The 19053-nt window shown below is 43.1% G+C and overlaps 1 pseudogene; it reads right to left on the bottom strand.

Moving 5' to 3' along the window:
* Positions 1-388: 388 nt before the first annotated feature.
* On the bottom strand, positions 389-6206 carry LOC147160416 (general transcription factor II-I repeat domain-containing protein 2B-like; annotated as a pseudogene).
* Positions 6207-19053: the final 12847 nt, after the last annotated feature.

Below are 19053 nucleotides of genomic sequence, written 5' to 3'. Positions count from 1 at the left end.
TAATTTGTCAAATCGTATTGACATGTTGTGTATTGCCTAATTTTTGTGAGGTTCATCACAAGGGACTACATAGGAGGACATTTGTTATCGTCTTCAATTAACTGAAGTTCAACTTGATTTGAACATTCAGACCAAACAGCCAACTGGTATGTAGTTCGAGTAAAGGTAGTTAAAGTACCCACATTGAAATATATTCTATTTGTGCAACTCCAGAATCTATTGGTCATAGAAAGAATAAATTACAATAAATTTATTCTTTGAAGGTCTGACACTGATACTTAAGACTGTGCATCCCCTTCTGCTTCAACTGAGGGTGAACGTGAACGCAAGGGCTGTGGAGGATGTGGTTGGTTGGGACAGTGGGAGCTAAAGAAGAGACCACGTGCTGCTAGGAGTAGATCTGGTAGGAGTTGACCTCGATGCTGCTGCTGCTGGAAGCCAGTGGGTAGGAATTGGTGCTTGCGGGCGTGACCACCAACGGTCAGCAGAATAACAACAGTGTCCAGTAGCCAGTATCTGACTGACCATCTGTGTATGTGCCTGTTGTTGTGCTTGCATCAATTGGGATCTTTCATCCTCCGCCTCTTGCTGTGCCTTTGGAAGGCTTTCCATAGCTGCACTTTCCTTTGCTTGACGCTTTTGCTCAGCTGATTTGTTTGCTGGAGAATACTAGCCTGGCAGCCTATGGTTGAATGTTGAAGCTTCAGCTTCGTGCTTTCTGCCTGAACTCCATGGACAGCCAGCCTTGCTTTATTTGTTTCATTGGCTCCATCACAACTGGGTGCAGCACTGTGGTCCTCTGCATCACTGGTGTCATTACAATGCCGGTAAAAAAAAAGTTTACATTTTTACTCATTCATAAATAATAATTTTCAATAATTGACAAAGTAGAAAATCGAGCTATTATGACAACATTTTTGGAAACCAGTTATTCTATACGTATCTTCGTACTAAATAATAACAAAAGCCAGTGACAACAAAATAAATAAAAATGAATTATTTCACACTTAGAATGTCATAAAACTAAACTAACCCACTTACTATTAAGCTCAGCTTCACCGGAGTAGCTGGTCAAAAGGGACAGTTTGTTTTCCGCGGATGACGGGCCATCTGCTGTGCTGTTTATTTCTATTCTCGCAGTCGGTGTGACATCATGATGCGGCGCCCATCTTGAAACGGGGACAAACGTACGTTTGTAAACATCATCACAACAATTCTTATATCTCAGCTGTGTTTTGCCTATTTTTGTCATCGAAAATTTATTCTGCATGGTTTATGATTATCATGACACATTGCCGACAGACGCCAGGTGCACCGGGTTAGAAATATGCCCATAGGAGGAAGTGAGCCCAGCTTGCCTTAGGTCTTCGTCTTTGTTTTTTTAACAAAACATGTAAATATTGCGTTTATGGTGTTTGCAATGTTATTCAAAATTTTATTTAATTCAATATTCGGTTGTGTTGTCCTCATTTTTGTGCAATAAAATGTATACTTGAAAATTACATGGTTGTGTCTGCCACTGCAAATAATAGGGGCTAAAGAAATAGCCTACTGTAGATGATAACACACAAATGAGAAGTGCCGTTTTCTGTTAAAAGCTTTATTGTAAATTTAACCCCCCAATAGAACACATCTCCGCCAACAACAACAAGATAAGAATCCAAATGCAACCAGTAGGCTAAGTCCCCCCAAGAGGACGTTTCGTCTTACTGCTCATCAATCGTCATACACAATACTTGGGCCCATGTTACTCAAAATGGCACAATCACATCGCAATTGATTAACAGAAAGTATTTTTTCATGAAGCCACTGTTTTCACTGTTCAATTGATTTCTCTCAGCCATTTCTCTCTCCTTTTCTTCTCACAAGGAACAATGAAGAACTGCAGATGTGGCTCGAATTCTTCCTTGCGTTACAACCGCAACACAGCAACTTGTAGCTATTCCGAAGGACAATAGATCGCATATTAAAAAAAAGATGTTCGACTGGTTTGTAATCCAGTGCTCGACAGCGGCAAATGCTCGTTTGCCCCCGTTTCATTATGGCGCCACCTTGCTGTGGGTGACTGGGCGGTGACGTCATACACACCCGGATGTCCGACTATGAGAGTTGCTCTTGTGCCTAATATTATATCGAGTTCGTCAAACCAGGGACATTTGTCTTTTTTCTCTCCCAAACTCCCACGCTTCTTTAATGCGTCTCGTACCTTCATGTAGTTTTAGCAAAGTTGTTTCACTTTTACGCGGCATTGTTCAGCAGACCACTTGAAGCCTATCTCCTTCATTCTGCACCTTTATATGTATGTTCTAGTAGTTGGGTAATGTGTGCATCTGGCTAAATATCCAGGAGGCACAGTGACTATGTTTACATGCAGTCAATATTTGGGTTAAGGTCAGAATTCCAGTTTGTGAAACAATCGAAGTAACACATTTACTTGCGTGGCAGACCGAGTTACTCTTACTTACATGTCATTTGTGCTTGATTGGAGTATCCCGTTCGGACCGCGATGCGGGGACAACGTAATTACGTAAATAACGTAATTTCCACTTTTAACTTACTACGTTCAATAAAAGACATTATATTCATATAGAGCTGCGCAAACAAGTCATTTCTACATAGACCAAACTTCATTGCGAATTCAAATAGAAGACAAAGAATAAAATAGAGAGCATGCACACAGCTAAATGAGCCATTCAATCGAGGTTTTCTGAATGTGTTTATATGAGCAAGAATTCGGGTTATGAAAGGAGTAACTCAGGGGTCTTATTCAAGCATATTCAGGTTATTGCGCATGTTTACATGGCCTTACAAAACCTGAATACAGTAGTACCTCGGAGTTTGAACATAATTCGTTCCTGCGAAGTGTTCAAAGTCCCAATTGTTCAACCTCCGAAACATTTGTTCCCATAGGAAATAATGTAAATGCAATTAATCCGTTCCCAAGCTCCAAAAACAGAAAATTACTTTTAAAATTTCTATTTATGTTTTTTTACATTTACAGTACAGTACAGTATTTAAACAATAAAAAATACCTTACCTTTTTTGTTGTGGTGTGATGGCATTAGTGGATGATAAATGCTATGTTAAATGCTAGCTTTAGTTCAGTGCTGAGTTTGTGTACTTTACATTGGGCATATTGTTAGACTACTAAGCGGTCCTTGTGTGCGTTGTTTAACGTCAGGCACGTTGTTGAACAGCTAAGGGTGGGGGGGGGGGTGGGGGGTCCTCGTGCCAGTATTTACAGAAGTAGCCACGGTAGTTACAACGGCGTGATAATCTCCTTCCTAATTCCAATTTGGTTCGTAGCACTGTATGTTTTTCTTTGCTGCCACTGGCACTGTTGTCTTTCTTTGGGCCCATGCCGAAGAAAATTGTTGTGGAAAAATTAAAATGCACTTGCGAGTATGAAGCACCTCTGGGAGTATTCACGATCTGACTGGAAATGAGCAGTGCATCGTCTCAACTACCGCAACGTGAGCATTCGGCATTGCTCGGCTTCACTCGGCTACCCGTTTTCAAGGTATGTTCGGCTTAGCTTGCTTTGCTTGGGTGTTCGAACTCCGAGGCATTTTTTACTCTGATTTTTTTGTTGAAGTCCGAATTGTACGAGTTCTGAGACGTTCAAACTCCGAGGTTCCACTGTATTGGCAATATTCAGGTTTTTAAAAGATTATTGCCTGCATGTAAACGTAGTCAGTGTCTCCTCGTTGCTCCAAATCTTTCTACGGCGTATTGTTTGTAGCATTTGTAAAGCTTTTAGCAGTAGTACAGGGATAATATTTCACACAGTGCCTGGTGGCTAGTGACTACGAAAGCTTATTTAGGAAAAAAATAGCTCATGTATCCTGCAGTTGGTGCAGATCAGCAGTGGTTTGTATTAACACCTGAAGCGAATCGTACCAGAGTTTGCTTGGAAGTGGACCAAGACAACCTCAAAAAGTGGGTCTCGGTCCGGTTGTTTGATCCGCACCAGAATTAATTTGTGTTTATTCAGACCTGCTCAAAAAATCCGGACCAGTGTGGGAAACGAACTAGGGTCAGTCTAAAGCAGACCAAACAGTGCAAGTCTGAATACACCCTAAGAGAATATGTGAATAAGCTTGACATACATTTTGATGTAATTGCCTTGTCAGAAACATGGATAAATGAGAAGAAACATGGCAACTTAGACCTAGATTATATCTTGTGTCTATAAAGCACCAGAGGTAGATATGCATATGTTTATTGATCAAATAGAAACTATGGGTTGGGATGATGCCTTTAGAGCAGGGGTGGGCAATTATTTTTCCCCAGGGGCCAAATGAGAAGTACAAAATATTGCGCAGGGCGGGACCAAAAGTTTGACATCTACTCTAGTTATTCATTTTAATTCTACATTGAAATAAGTAAATTGTATTGTTTACAGAAGCTGGTAAGAGTATGTGTTATTGTTAGATAAAGAGAGAGTGAGGTTGTTTCTCCCCCCCAAAAAAATGTATTCAGTGAAATTATGAAAATAGTTACGTTTGCTCAATTTTTTTTCTTTTTTTCTGTCACAATGTAACACAACTCACAAATTTTTTAAACAAACTGACAAGGCGTGGCAGATTCAGGACTCAGGCGCAGAGAAAGGAGTTTGCCGCCAAGGCAGATATTTATTAAACATAGAACTCCTCATTTAGAGGGAAAAACAAAGGCTATAAAATGTTAAACTAAAGGCGCTCCAAATGGGAGGATGTCTAAACTACAAACAAAACAAAATCACTCCTAAACTAAAACTATACTGTGGCTATACAAAGTTACAAACAAAAGTTCACACAGAAGACAGGACAACAAAGCTGAGGACTACTACTGTGACTGAATATAGTGACTGATGAAAACACTTTGGCACAAGCCAGGGGAGACGCAGACCATTTAACACATAAGGGTAATGGGAAACAGGTGGACACAATCAGGAATCAGGGTTGACACTGACACCACATGCAGGAAGGGCAAGTGACCTGAAACGAAAGGAGTCAGAATTTTCCAAATAAAACAGGAAATGACAAGACAGTAAAAGCCCAGACAAGACAACCTCACCGCGGTGTGACACAAACTGCCATACAGTGCAGAAAAACATATTTTAGTGTTGTTTTTCTTGTTCAGTGAGAGAAATCTAGCCTCTCTTGAGCTTTAACAAGAGCATCAAGGTCAGGTTGAATGTTTGAGGTGGATGCGAAGCACATCTGACAGATGATCGTCAGTAAGAGAGGACCTGTACTTGGATTTGGTCAACTTCATAACTGAGAATGTTTGCTCACATGTATAGGTAGATCCAAAAAGAACCAACATGTTTACTTATGTTTGGAAAATTCTCCTCCCTGAGAAATGAATAGAACTCAAGCAGTGATGCTGACTTAAAGTGCTCTGCCAGTACTGTATCTGACTGCAAATCTATGAGCTCCAGCTGAACATCAGTTGGTGCATTATCCACATTGCATGCAAAAGGAGAGGAAATCAGGTGCATTTCATTTCTATGTTTTTAAAATCTTTAAATCGTCTTGAAAACTCACTGTACAGGTCTCCTAACATACTGTAGATGAGTACTTACAGAGGTGACTATCTGATGGTTTGACTTCTTTCAGGGTTTGTATGTGAGCGAGAATTTTGTTCTCTAGTTGATTTGAAAGAAACTGCTACTTTCTCATGAAAGCCTTGACCAGGTTATGCATTTCATGGACAAAAAGGCCCTTGCCTTGCAGTTTAGTGTTCAGTCCGTTCATCAGTGCAGTCACATCAACAGCAAATGCTAAATCCGCAATCCAGTCTACATCTAAGCGCTATGGGATGTTTTTGCCTTTAAAAACTCTTGAATCTCTGCTTTTAGGTCCCAAAATCTTTTTAACACTTTGCCCAGGCTGAGCCATCTGATATCTGTGTGGTACCTGATGTCACCATGTTCATCATCATGCTCTTCTAAAAGTGCAACAAACTGCCTGTGATTTAATGCTCGTGTCTGAATTAACTGTCTTAGTTACAACATCAATAACATTAAGTTTCAACACTGACTTACACAACGCATGCTGATGAATAATACAATGGATAAACACCAATTTATGCTCTGCGTCAAGTTCAGTCACTTTATCTTGCATCCGTTTAAAAAGTCCTACATTTTTCCCGGTCAGATTTGGACAACCATCAGTAGTGACTTCTACCAGTTTGTCCCATTTCAGTTCAAGCTTGTCCATGCATGCGTTTACCTCCTTGAATAAATAAATCACTCCCCGTGGTTGATCCTTTCATTGATCTCACTGCTGCCAGCATTTCCGTAATCTTGAAATCCTGTGTTATTCCTCTGAGAAACACGAGTAACTGCGCCGTGTCGCAGACGTCACAGCTCTCATCCAAAGCCAAGGAGAAAAAGTCAAAACTTCCTACTCCACTTTTTAGTCGGAGATTCTCCGCTATGTCCTCCACCCTTCTGGTCACCGTTCGCCTGGACAGCATAACTTTTTCAAATGCTTCTTTTTTCCTCCGGACATATTAGCGCTGCAGAGTCCACCAAGCACTCTTTCACAAATTCCCCCTCCGAAAATGGCTTACAGTTTTTAGCAGCAAATCTTTGGATAACCGCGCTCTTCCAGCCTCAGTCAGATGTCTGTATTTTTCTGCATGCTTCGTCTCGTAATGCCGACTCACGTTGTACTACTTAAACACGGCGACATGCTCATCACAAAGTAAACACACGAGTTTACCACCGACTTCTGTAAATAAATATTTAGCTGTCCATATTTTCTTGAAACCACGGCCTTCAGAGCCACCTTTCTTCTTTTAGTGTGTGCAGACATTTTAGGGTTATGAGTTGTTGCTAATAGTCACATGCACTCTGACTTGTTTCAGTACCTGGACATATAACAACGCACGCACACCGTAAAGAGGTTTCAAAGTAAAAGCACTGCTGTATTAATCCCCGCATTATGCACAATTTTGAAAGTATGTTTTATTTTCTTAATTCCACACAACCTTTTGCGGGCCAGTCAGAGTGGGGCCTTAAAATGCCCGGGTCTGCTTTGGAGACAATCGGATAACATAAAAATCTGAAAACATAACAACCTGTCTAACCACCTGGTTACAAGTGCAATTGAGGGCTACAGGAGGGAACGGAGCTATACTACGATGGAAAAATAACCGCACTGTCTTGGTGTTCAATATATTCATTTAGACTACGCTCCATTGTGTAATATCCAGCAGGTTTAGCGCTTTGATTGGGAAATTAATAGTTTGCCTGAACTAAGTTCTACATAGCTAACATCCAAGCTAGGCTAAGTAGGCTGACCTTTGCTTGTATGCCAATCACAGAAAATGGGGCGTTTCTTTCAAGTAATGTCGGTCCAGCAACTTTGACAGGTTGTGTCAGGCAAAGCGTTTTAAATACACAGTACAAGTAATAATGACAAACGTGATTAATTCTGTAAGACTGCTGTTAAAGGCCCTGAAGTAGAGCAATAGGCTACCTTGAAAATTTATCCTGATATGAAGCATTTGCAGTGGAGTTCGTTTTTTGTTTTTTTTTAGTTTGTTCTTGAGACGATCACTGTCTTCCCAGTAAATGAGAAACACCTGCACATTCACGCGCATACACATAATGGTTTTCAACTTAGTTTGGTCAAACACAAACACTATTTTTCGAACATAATAACCCCCGCTCATCCATAATTCAATGACTTCTCATCATATTTCCTCATATTTCCCTGTCATTCAAAAATCAACTATTTGTGAACATTCGTACATCAATTAGAAAATGTTAACCCAACCATTGCCTGACATACCGTAGAACAATGTTGTTTCACTGTCAGGTGTCATCGGTATTGAAGAAGCTGGCTGGACGGAGTCCCAACTGAAGGACGTCGTCAGAGACTAATAGCAAAAGGTTTAAGGTATTTACTATAAACAAACGGAATGGGAACAAGCGCTCGAAAGGTATTGGTCTTGGAACAGGACTGAACAACAAGGAGTGTGGGGGATGCCAAAGAGAATAATCGGACGGCATCCCTCAGCTTCACCTAATACCTAGATGATTGAGATGTATGTTTGCATCTGAAAGAATTCCACCTGGTTTTGACAAATTTTTATACAATTCTCCATCATATATATCAGAGAAAGCATATTCACTGTGTGACATTTCATATTTGTAGCCAATGCAGTTTTGAATTTCAGTGTTCTCCAAGAGTGCTTCAATATAAGGTGCCACTGGTATATTGATAAAATAAAAGAAGCTTCCTTTGTTCGAGGTACTCATTTCAATTTGACCACAGCAGTGTGTGCACTGTGGGATGTTTTTGTGTTTTATGTCTTCGTGAGTGCCCGAATCGGTTGTACAAGCTTTGCAATAATAGTGCAATTCAAATATTTCTGATTAGATTTTAAAGAATTTACTGAACAAATGTTTAAATGTAGGTACAACATCTGTGCCAAACAGAGTGTTTATGAGCTTTAACAAATTAGCTAGTTTTGTTCCGGTTATATTATGCCTAGCTGCATGGTTTATTATCATGACCGTTACTTCAGCCTTTGTGGTTACACCTACTGACACTGTAGTACTAAATCCAAGTCTGTGTTAGTCCCGATCTGTTTATATTTATCACATTGGATTCATAATGATAATAATAATAACTGATATTTATATTAGGGCTGTCAAAATTAGCGTTAATGCAAAATGCCATTAATGCAACTAAATGTTTTAATCGCACACCCCTTATTTGTCATGCTCTGTGTTTGGGAAATTCCGATTGCAACGCAGCATCTGCCACGTATGAATTACAATTGAGAGCTGCACTGCACAGCAGTCAATAAACACAAATTGTCTACAAATAAGAACGCTACGCAAGAGACATTTGGACGGTCAAGCATGGGCGCCGTGGGCCACTTCTGTAAGAAGCCTGGGCTACTGGTTAGAATCAGCACTGAGCTTGGTGGCTACAGCTCACCCATCTTTTGTCTTGGCTTAACCAAAGTTATTTCCTGTTTAGGCAGGCGGCATATTTTATTCAGCAACTCCAGGACATCATTGGCTTTTTATTTCTGGATTGTTAGCTGGAAAGCTGTGTTATTAATGAGAAAATGCATCAGTGCTGTACTTAACAAAATAATTAATTCCATGGTTGCCGGTGTCAGACACACACTACCACACAGGTTCTGTGGCTAACCAAGTCAATGACATTTCCCTACTTGGCCACGTACATCATCTATCTGGGCCATTATGGGGGCGATCTTTCTTCCAGCAAGTCTACCTTTGGCATTAAAAACCTTGATCAGGTCGTCAGTCAGACGGTCCAGTTCTCCAAGGAATTTTTGAGGTCAGAGGTACAGTTGTCAGTCGCATAAACTCCAAGTTGATCTGTAAAAGACAACACAGACAAGAGACAGATTTTAACAGTTCATAAAGGTTATTGATAGACAAGATTACTACACTTCAGATTCACACTTACCTCAGTGACATCAAAGAGTGCTGGCCATCTGTTTTGGAACTCTGAAATCACAGGCTCCTGGAGAACCTCTTGCCTTCTGAACGAGAAGGTAAGCTGCATCTTCTTCTTGATCTCAGCCTCATCTTTTTTCTTCTTTTTTTACCTCTGTCAGTAGAGTCACCCGCCTCCATACTCTCACTTGTTTCACCTCTGGGCATGTTTGGACAGAAATTAACTTCTGTCTTCCTGGGCTTTTTTATGTTGGCTACTGGCTTCTCTTGGCCTTTGCGTTTATTATTCAAAGAGTTGACTGCAACATCAGGATGTCCAGCTCGGCTGAGAATAATAATTATATTTTTACATTAAATGCAAGTCTATGAATGTATTTGACTGACATTTAACATCTTGCACCACCTTGCGCCGGCAGAAATGTGTTAAAGCAAAAGACTTGGTGCTTAAGACGTAAACAAAATGGAGCCCATTATATTTAATAAAAAATAAAACATACCTGAGCTTTGTTCTGAAGTTCATCATTTTTATTTTCAAGTAGTGCTTCCAACCACAGTTGCCACTGTGAGTGCCTTTCTCCAGTAGACATGGGTGGGACTGTATAAGAGCCTTGGCCACTTCTTCTAACTGCTCATCCTTTGGATATGCTGTATACTTAATGATCTCTTCAGCTAGGCTTTCAAGAATATCAAAACGTGTTTTTCAAGTAAGAGACAGCAAAGTTCCGTGCGTGTTGAACTCATTATTTTCGGTGTGGAGCATCATCTCTGCACAGTATGTGTTGTGGAGGCTATGTCGATACCTTATTAGAACCTTGACTGTAAATCTGGTGGTTCAAATTTCTATTTCACCGAGCTTGGGGCACCGGCCAGAGCGCCACTTCGTGGCTAGGATGCTTGGAAGGCATGTACGGTAAGATGGCGGAATAAGGAGGATGCAGGTAGCGGATGTGATCACTTTTATCCAACAGCTTGTGCATTTAACATTCCAAAAATCCAATAAAGTCCAGTATGCTCATCAGTTTGTTTATCCTTAAGTAGTGTGCCAAGAATCAATGTGTGGTGGTTGAAAACTGTTGCTGTTACTGTACGTGGATGGATGTGTAGGGGTATGTGTGTGTGTGGTCTCTACAAAAGAGAAAGAAATAAAGCCGATTACTAACTCTACTAAAGATATTAATGTGCTTATTAAATACACCAAACAACTATAAGGCACATTAAATCAGGCGAGCAGACAAACATCACACTTGAGAGCCACGCAACGCCAGCTAATGCTATGCTAGTGCCCACTCGTAGTTAGCAGGAGTACTCAAACTGTAAATAATGGATACATGAAACAGTGATTTTCACTCACCTCACATGGACGCACACTCAGTCAGGAAAGCACAGAAACAACTTGGAAGACTTAACACAACGGAGAATAAATCTCTACTACGGCACACTTCAACTGCTAAACGACGTGCGTCTCGGGTGTTTGAAAGATGATGGTATCATTTGCTACTGTAGTAGTCTGAATCATTTGCTTCATGTGATGAAGCGCTGACACTGGAAGAAGTACCTGGGAGTGTGGTGCTGGCATCGGAAAGAGAAGTTGGTCTTGTGGTGCTGGCATCGCTTGTAAGTGGATTAGAGCTAGTGTAAGCGTTAAAAGGAAGGTCGCGGGATGATGACGTGAGAGCGGGGTGACGGGGGAAGGAGAAGAGTTTTGGAGGGAAGTGTGGGAGTAAACGGGGCAGTCAACAGTTGCTCCCCAAAGACAGTACAGTGCTTTGGAGCGGCATGTTGGGAGGAGTGAAACGCGGAAGTGTCGACGCGGACATGGAGGAAGATTTTTACTACCCCGTGGAATGGTGGCGTGACTGGGGTGAGAGTTGAGCTCCCGGCGCCGTTTCGCGGGGACGGCGAGAAGCCGTTTGCTACCTGGGTGAAGCAGTTTGAGGCTGCCATCCGCGCGCACGCCAGGAGCGGGAGTTACGCCGTTGGTGAATCCTGTTTGGTGGCTGAGTCTGAGCCTACTGCCTACGTTAGGGGGACTGTCGAAAGTGTTGATGTGAATGTGTTAATAGATTCCGGTTGTAATGTTTCACTTATCTCTGAGGCATTCAAAATGTCCATCCCAACATTGCGTAGACGTGTTTTGAATACCCAGTACATGTTTGCACGTGCAGTAAATGGACAACTGTTGGACACCTTTGGTACTGTGACACTTCCTATAATGCTGGGGGGGCAAATCATATGAACAAATTGTGCATGTTGTGCGGGGGGCTACACAAGCCATTTTGCTGGGTTTTGATTTCATGTGACAGACTAATGCCGCAATGGATGTGGGTCGCAAGTTACTCATTATTGGGGATGTCAACATTCCTCTCCTCCAGGAAACAGACTTTATTCCAACATGTAATGTTTCCATGCATGTTGACGTTACGGTTCTTCCTTTCAGTGAAATGATTGTTCCGGTTCAGGTCGAGCCTCCCCGCATTGTTGGACCACCCCTTGGCACCTATCTAGGTTATGTAGAACCCGAGATACGTGAAAGTATGGGACTAGTGGTGGCGTGCTCAGTTGCGCCTGTGAATAATGGGTGTACTGTGGCGCGGCTACTTAATCCAACAGACCAAGAGCTGAAGGTACACTCTGGCTCTCATTTAGGGGTCTTCCACCATGTTAAAAAAATGTGACATACTTACCCCTGCAGAGTGCTTTGGTTCTGAAGTAGGGAATGCCCCCTTGCCAGATGTAGCTGATATGCTGTTGTCAGATGATCAGAGGCGGCAGCTGCAGGTCCTGCTGGGGAAGCATCGGGGCGTGTTCAGCCAGGCACGAGGTGGGGTGAGCAACCCTTATTTGATCAAACACCACATTAACATTGGGGGCCACCCCACAATGAAACAACGGGCGTATCGTACCTCCCCAGACAAGCGTAAAGAAATCAATAGACAGGTGCAGCGTTTATTGGAAGAGGGTGTCATTGAGGAGAGCTGTAGCCCATGGTCATCTCCTGTAGTTCTTGTTAAGAAAAAGAACAACACATGGCAATTTTGCGTGGATTATAGAGGTCTTAATGCAGTGACTGTTAAAGACTCACATCCGTTGCCCCGGGTTGATGATTCATTGGATGCCTTGGCTGGAGCCGATGGTTACTGGCAGATTGAGGTGGCCCAGGAGGACCGTGAAAAAACTGTCTTCACCACTGGTCAGGTTCTGTACCAGTTCAGGTCTATGCCCATGGGATTTACCAATGCACCAGCAACATTCCAGTGGGTTGTGGAGTTAGTGTTAAAGGGGCTGCCATGGTCTATCTTGACGACATATTAATATTCAGTAAGTTGTTCAAAGAACACCGGTCGGCGCTTGAAGAGGTCTTCTCCCGGGTGGGGGCTGCTGGACTGCGGCTGAATGCGAAGAAGTGCCACCTTTCCCGGGACCACGTTGTCTTCCTTGGTCATGTTGTGTCTGCTGAGGGGCTTCGTCCAGACCCCAAAAACACAGACAAGGTGAAATCTTGGCCCGTGCCACGGTCTGCTACTGAGGTGCGTGCCTTCCTGGGTCTTTGTTCTTATTACAGGAGATTTGTGAGGGGTTTTGCCCAGCGCGCTGTCCCCCTCTGTCAGCTCACAGGGAAGGATGCACCATTCCTATGGACCTCCGACTGCCAGGTGTCTTTTGACTTCCTTCGGGATGCTCTTTGTTCTGAACCTACCATGAGCCATCCAGACTTCTCCCACAGTTTCATTCTTCATACCAATGCTTCACAGGTGGCGGTCGGGGCAGTGCTGGCGCAAGATGCCGATGGTCGGGAGAGAGTGGTCGCGTGTGCTAGCCGCTCTCTCATTGCAGTCGAATGCTGGTGGTCTACATATGATAGGGAGTTGTGGGCGATAGTTTGGGCAGTTCGTCATTTTAGACACTACCTGGGCCTTCGCCCCTTCACCATTGTTACAGATCATCGGCCATTGGTGGGTCTCCGATGTCTTTCCATTGACAATGACAGAACGGGGCGTCGGAGCCGTTGGGCCCTTGAACTAGACCCCTACGACTGGGTAATTGTGCACAAAACTGGTGCTCAGCACACTAACGCCGATGCTCTAACACGGAGGCCGGTTCCCAGCGGCGAGTTGGTTGATGGGGATGTCCATGATATAGCAGGCGGTCCCGTGCACACGAGTACCCAAACTGGGCCGGCCGGTGCCCTCAGTTGTATATGCACTGTGGAGACCTCCTCCGTCCCCCCTGTAGTGGGTTCCTTTCCGAGCCCCCAAGCTAAATCCGACCAAAACTTGATTTACACTCTGTCCCACAGAGGGTCCCATGTCCAGGAACTCCAACGGCAGGACTCTGACATTGTCAGGTGTTGGCCTGGTTGGAGGAGAGCCGGAGACCCCCTAGATGGCGGTTGAAGACAGCGAGCCGGAGTTTGAGGAGATTTTGGCGTGAGTTTCACCGGCTTGTTTCCATTGATGGCTTACTGTGCAGGATTGTGTGGCTGACTGATATGGGGCAGACGACACAGGTGGTGGTCCCGGCTGCGTTGGTCCCCAAGGTTCTGTCTCAGCTGCATGGCACACCTCTGACGGCTCACCTGGCATATGAGCGGGTTGTATCACGTGCCAGGAGTGTGTATTATTGGCCCACTATGGACAATGATATCAAGGCCTGGTGTGATCAGTGCTATGCATGCCAGAGGAGGAAATCCCCAGTTCCGCAATATCGGGCTCCCATGAAGACCTCGCAGATGGAGAGGCCTTTCCTGCGTGTCGCCGCCGACATATTGGAGTTGCCACTCACCTCCAAAGGCAACTGTTATGTTTTGGTTGTTGAAGACTATTTCACTAAGTTTGTCAACTTGTATGCCATCCGTGATCAGAAGGCCACCACGGTTGCTGAATGTCTCTTCCAGAACTATATCTTGGAACATGGGGTGATGGAGACCCTGCACACTGATATGGCAAGACAATTTGAATCTGATGTGGTGAAATATTTGTGCCAACCGCTGGGTGTGAAGAAAACACACACCACTCCCTATAACCCAAAATCTGATGGGATGGTTAAGAGGTTCAATAGGACGTTGATTGATCAATTGGGCAAAACCCTTCTGTCCTGTGAAGGGAAATGGGACTCTTTCCTGATGCAAGTTGCCTTTGCCTACAATACTAGTGTATACTCCAGTACTGGATTTACACCTTATCTCCTCACTCATGGCAGGGAGGCCCGGACGCCGGTTGAGGTGGTCTTAGGACCAATGTAGCAGGGCAACCCTGAGGGTGGGCGCCCAGGGGACTTTGCTAGTTCTCTTTTTAGGCGTCTGGGGTCGACAACAACATTGCGGCGAGCAAGAAGCAAAAGGCCCTCTATGATACTAAGTTGAGGCATGACCCTTATGAGGTCGGAGATCTTGTATGGCTGAATGACCCCACTGAGAGCCGCCGTAAATTGGCCCCACACTGGAAAGAGCCTTACGTAGTGAGGCGGCGCATGGATAGGGATGATGGATGAGGTAGGGGTTACTTATCAGATTGGTAGCCCGTTTGAGGGAGACTCACCTCTGCAAACCGTCCACTATGACAAGTTGCGGCGCTACAATCTGGAGGGCTCGAGTGGAGGATCTCCCTCTCCTGCCCTGCTCAGGGCACCGCCAGATGATGTTGTTTCGTCCGATGGCCTTGCTGGTGGATGTCTCATTGATAGGGACGGAGAGGGTGCTTCTGCACGGTGTTTGGGTGAGTTTCCTGCGCCAGAAATTGAGACTTCGAGGCTATCGCGTTTCGGTAGGCCCTCACGACCTCCTGCCTGGCTGGGGGAATATGTATAGGGGTGATAATTTTGTTTTTTCGGCGTGTGTTCTACACCTTGAATGGGTTATATGTGCCAGTATTTTTTTTATTTATTTTATTTATTTTTTTGTTAATGTGTGTCAATTGAAAAGCAAAGACAAAAAAAAAAATATATATATATACCATGTTGACTTAAATTGTATTGTATTTAGTGTTGGGTTTGACAATACTAAATAAAAACAAAAAAAAACTTTCAAAAAGTTAATCGAGTGTGTCACTGTTTTGGTTGTTATATTCTTTTGGATGTTTTGGGTGTATTTGTTGTTCTGTTTGTAAGTTTTCTCCTTCATTCGTTTAATCTCGCTTGTGTAAATGGGGACATTTCTTCCAGTTAGGGGGGACGCATGTAAGCGTTAAAAGGAAGGTCGCGGGGTGACGGGGGAAGGAGAAGAGTTTTGGAGGGAAGTGTGTGAATAAACAGGGCAGTCAACAGTTGCTCCCCAAAGACAGTACATGTTCTTGTGTATTTTTCCTCACGGAGAGTGTTCTGAAACGCAACACAGCGACACGCTACACTAGCACAACTTTTACAGAAGCTTTATCTTCAAGTTCTGAAGTTGATGATAGCTTCATGAACTGATCATCCAGTTCTCTGACTCTGTACTGAAGTCTGAATGGCTCAGTCACTTGGAAGAAAGCCTTTATTTGAAGAACAAATTCCTCCACAGTGTTTGGTATTCCAGATTCAATGGTGAGTTTTCATGCATCATCTTCACCTCCAAAGAGGACTTTGAGAGTTACACGTGCTGCCATCCTGCTTTGCTAATCTAAGGTGAAGACAAAGTGTACAGGTATTAGTCTGGTTATTTACACCCATGCAAAATGCACAGGCAGGATACAGTATTAGCCTATAACTGATGAGTTAATGAAGACAGAATGTTAGTAAAGGGAGAACAGCTGGTAGGGAGAGAATGTAGTAGTTGAAAGACGGCACGGCACAGTACCACACCACACCGTGAATGGGAACACATACCTGACGAGTAGTGTGTGCACCCACAATTTATTTTAACCACAATTAGTGAAAACCCATCCACAGGTACATATAAAATTATAAATATAGTTCAGCGTTGTTGTTAAACATTATGTTAATTGTATATACTGTATTTTTATGAATTTGGCGAAGGTCGGCGAGAGTCTCGCGTAAAGTAAGTTACTTGCTGCATCGCTGTCGACCAATCAGATGACAGTGACGCCACAGCCCCGCTCGGCCCCAGACGACTGGCGCAGCAGAACCACCTCCGAGATGGTTCTAAATGGCGGTTCCATTATAACCGTTCCGCCACGATACAGTCTAATTTAAAATGCGAGCATCCGGGGACAAAATAACATCGTTTTGGTGTGGAACCGGTGTAATGGAAAAGCAGCATTTTAATTTAGGAAGTGGTTCTCTGTTGCAAAGGAATTTCTCACAGCACTGTACGTCTGGATCCAACTGTGTAGGCCACAAGTGGGTAGTGTTAAGTTATTAACATTGTTTTTCAGTTTCAATTTATATTTTAGCCGTTTTGGATTTAGTTATAGCAGTATGGCTCAATGAATAGAATTGTATTATCTGTCTCACTCTCAGGAGAAGGGGCAACGGGTTTTTACATTTGCTATCTTAAAGGGAGTTTTGTCTGGGACCGGTCTCTGCCGGTCGGAAGGGAGGCACAGGCTGATTATTATTGTTTATCTCTAATCTGATTTATACCCATGGGAACAGAAGGGGGGATTTTCTTGAGTTGTAAACAAATGTACTGTGGGCTGATGGGAGGAGACTTTTCGTATTCACCCACTTTTCAATAAATAATGATGTGCCGGAGAAGAGGACACACAATCTGATAGAACACGCTTTGAGTGTCGTCAATTGTTGTCATCAGAAGCTTCTGTTTTAATGATACCTTTGCAAAGGGACTTCTTCACCAGAATCTCACCATTCAGTTAATTGAACACGCATAGAGTACAATACTTAATATTGTCTACTCTAACAGTAGCAATCTCTTAGCTCCTCAAACTGAACAAGGGCAAACTTTCTACATGGTGACAAAGTTAACTGAAAGGCCCTCAAATGATCCTGATACCAAGCAAAATAGAATCAAACTGAAGCTCAGCTAATCTCCCACTATACACATTTGTAGAATATCTGTAAACTCAAGCATTCCAGCAGTTTAATCGCATACAACCATCATTTCATTTCTGTAGTTGATTCCCCTAGTCGTGACATTTTTTGTGAAATTAAATTGACTAATGTCTGGATTTTTCTGTCTGACCCACTATAAACTCCTCCTTCAGAACATCAATAGGGACTGTGTAGACATTTGTCACTTCCAGATTTGAAGCACTCATAGACTAGATGGGTACAAGTGAGAACTGAATAATTGCTGGTGTTTAGTTTCCAGAGTGAGTGCAATATTTTTGAGTGCCGAGCAACTTGCTTAAAAAAACTATGTTTTGCCTCGAATCTTATTGTCCATAAACCCACAAGAGACCCAAAGCAAACGATCAAGTGTGGGTAGTGCTCAAGATAGTGGTGTTTAGGTTTCAATGTCTCACATGGGATAAGCTCACATAGTCTCTGTCTATGCTCAGACACTTTGACATCAAGGTAGGCGATTGTCTCTCGGGTGTGAACAAGTGCCACAACTAACTCTACGATTTCCTTCAGGTCTATTATCACTTGCCTTGCCAAGCAAGCTCACTTTCTGGTATAAGGTCTCCTATCAGAAATGGGAGAAAACGTATAAGGCGCCAGTTCTCATGGGCGTTGCCACATACTGTCTTCCTACTGGAGTAGGCGTGTGATATAAGGTGATGTCTATTGTTTTTGTCATTCCACTTGAAAGAAAACTTGAGGATACATGAGACAAGAAAATATTTCTTGGAGATTAGAATCCTCAAACACAGCGCTAGTTCAAATGGGACAACCCCCTCAAACAAATCATGCACAATATCTGGGGGATAGCCTGTGCTGACGTGGAAATGGTTAAGATGCTCAGTTATAGGGCAAGCTCGCTTGACTCCAAAGCAACTCGTTTCAGTGTCTTGTGCCGTCTTTAGATGTGCTTCATGTATGTCTTTGGTTCTAAGATAAAAAGCATATGAATAAATATCAGTTGACTGGATCTCTTCTTTCCGAGCAGTACAAAATCGACAAATATAATGCCCTGAAAAGCTCTCTATAAAACCAGCCAATGCGTGGACACCCAAATTGTCAGCAATAACACTATTCACTGTTCCTCTGACGAAAGTCCCAAGCTTTAAAACATAGACACCGTGCTCTTCTAATGTAACAAGATCCGATAATAGTGGCTCTAAAATCTTTCCATATCAATATGTCTTTACATCATTACTCTTGCACAAAACTGCTAAATAAATAGAGGTCACTCTATTTGCTGAGTGAGAGTCTGGTCCCAAGTTATTAAGAATCCAGTATATGCCACACAATTTGTGCTTCTTCAGTGATGTGCCGAAAGGATTACACAATTTGAAGTCATCAGAGTATAAGGTTAAAAGCAATATGGCGGTCTCACGACTTCAAAAGTCTTGGGCTGTGTCCGAAGGTCCACCCTTATCCCCTAACCCCTCATTCACTACATAGCCCCGCACTATATAGTGGCCTAATATGTAGTGCCCTCATTCTGTTTGGTGAGCCAGCTCACTACTTTCTCCTCGTGCAGCACCGTTCTGGTTTCTGTGCTCAGTTTGAATTGAATGTTGGAGTTTGAATTAATAAAGAAAAAAACAAAAAAACTATTTTCTCCTCGTCGCATATCACGTGACCACCGTAACTCTCCGACTAAAATGTTTTAA

Source organism: Leptonotus elevatus, chromosome 16, assembly GCF_054856555.1.
Source record: "Leptonotus elevatus isolate MCC_2025b chromosome 16, RoL_Lele_1.0, whole genome shotgun sequence".
Taxonomy (NCBI): Eukaryota; Metazoa; Chordata; class Actinopteri; order Syngnathiformes; family Syngnathidae; genus Leptonotus; species Leptonotus elevatus.
Note: the sequence above shows the minus strand (reverse complement) of the source record. Positions and strands in the feature narration are given on the sequence as shown.